Source organism: Ctenocephalides felis, unplaced genomic scaffold (genome assembly GCF_003426905.1).
Source record: "Ctenocephalides felis isolate EL2017-DRISC unplaced genomic scaffold, ASM342690v1 CF-g0.4_SCAFFOLD_03046, whole genome shotgun sequence".
NCBI lineage: Eukaryota > Metazoa > Arthropoda > Insecta > Siphonaptera > Pulicidae > Ctenocephalides > Ctenocephalides felis.
The window spans coordinates 90,944-92,944 of NW_020539200.1; the positions used below are offsets into that span (position 1 = coordinate 90,944).

The 2,001-nt window shown below is 39.1% G+C and overlaps 1 pseudogene; it reads left to right on the forward strand.

Moving 5' to 3' along the window:
- Positions 1–1,479, forward strand: part of LOC113381747 — a 3,196-nt pseudogene extending 1,717 nt beyond the window's left edge.
- The last annotated feature ends 522 nt before the right edge of the window (positions 1,480–2,001 follow it).

Sequence of the window (2,001 nt, forward strand, 5' to 3'; positions counted from 1 at the left end):
TGGTGGTAGTAGCAAATACTCCAGCGAGGCCCTGGAGGACTGACGTGGAGAAGGGTTTCGTGTGAACAGCCGTTGCACACGAGTCAGTCGATCCTAAGCCCCAGGAGAAATCCTATGTTGATGTCGGTGTATTTTATTTTGAATAAAATTTCACACCCATCGGGCGAAAGGGAATCCGGTTCCTATTCCGGAACCCGGCAGCGGAACCGTTTACAAGTCGGGCCCTCGCAAGAGAGTTCGTCGGGGTAACCCAAAATGACCTGGAGACGCCGTCGGGAAATACGGGAAGAGTTTTCTTTTCTGTATGAGCGTTCGAGTTCCCTGGAATCCTCTAGAAGGGAGATAGGGTTTGGAACGCGAAGAGCACCGCTGTTGCGGCGGTGTCCGTATCTTCCCCTCGGACCTTGAAAATCCAGGAGAGGGCCACGGTAGGTGTCGCGCCGGTTCGTACCCATATCCGCAGCAGGTCTCCAAGGTGAAGAGCCTCTAGTCGATAGATAAATGTAGGTAAGGGAAGTCGGCAAATTGGATCCGTAACTTCGGGATAAGGATTGGCTCTGAGGATCGGGGCGTGCCGGGCTTGGTTGGGAGCGGACGTAGGCCGATGTGCCGGGCCTGGGCAAGGTGAAATTGTCCTTGTGACTTAGATCCGAGCTCGGTCTCGTGTCTAGGCCCCCCGCAGATCTTTCTTGCTGCGAGGTTTCTGTGCCGGCTTCGGTCGGTCAGTCGTACTCTTCGGCCGCCATTCAACGGTCAGCTCAGAACTGGCACGGACTAGGGGAATCCGACTGTCTAATTAAAAAAAGCATTGCGATGGCCCTAGCGGGTGTTGACGCAATGTGATTTCTGCCCAGTGCTCTGAATGTCAACGTGAAGAAATTCAAGCAAGCGCGGGTAAACGGCGGGAGTAACTATGACTCTCTTAAAAAAAAGTCAATTATAGATAAAACAACTACATTTAGCTGCAACGGTCAAACACTACCCGCACTCACAAGAGTGGATAGCTGGAGCTACCTCGGTGTCCAGTTCAATCCCGAAGGTGCAAACCTAGGGAACATGAGATTAAAATTACTAACAATCATTGACAAATTACTAAGGCACCGTTAAAGCCTCAACGGTAATGGGACACCATGAAACGTAAGTATATATATATATATAGACATAAAATCCTATGTCGAAACGTTTGGAAAAATTAAAGATTAACTTCTAAACCTTGCCTTTTATTGATGTATGCCCTTGAAGAACTTACTCATATATATATATATATATATATATATATATATATATATATATATATATATCATCCAGGACGAAAAAATCCAGGACTTATCTATTGAATATATATATATATATATATATATATATATATATATATATATATTTATTTAGATTCACTTAATATATTTTTTACTGCTTGTGAATTATTTTCAGCCTATTTGCAGCTTCGAGATATGCAGCATCATTATGTTTTCAATCATTCTTTCGAACCGCTTTTTCTAGGAAGTAGTCTTGTATTTATATTGCATGAAATATTTGTTATTATATGTATTAATTTCATTTTAAATACACCAATGATTTTATTTTTATAACCTTTTATGTATATATTTTATTATTAACTGTAGTTCACTAATATGTCATATTCCAGTTTTACTAAATTTCACTAACTTTTTTAGTAATAATTTAGAACTTGCTTGGTAGATTATGTGTAATTTATATTTAAAATGGTGGTGATTTTAATATTATTATTATTTATGCTTTGATTTTATTATCGTTATCTTTGTATTAATAAAACATATTAGTAATGTATTATAAAAAATATAATGCTATTGTAATGCAAAATTTAAGTTCAAATAAAGGTTTATTAAGATTCAATATTTTTTTAATTTAATTTTGCGCCAATGATTTGAATGCATTATAAGCCTAGGGTTGCCGAACGATAAGTGATAGCACGCCATATCATCTGAGCGGAGGACCCTTTAAGTTTTCCTTCTGAAAATAAAA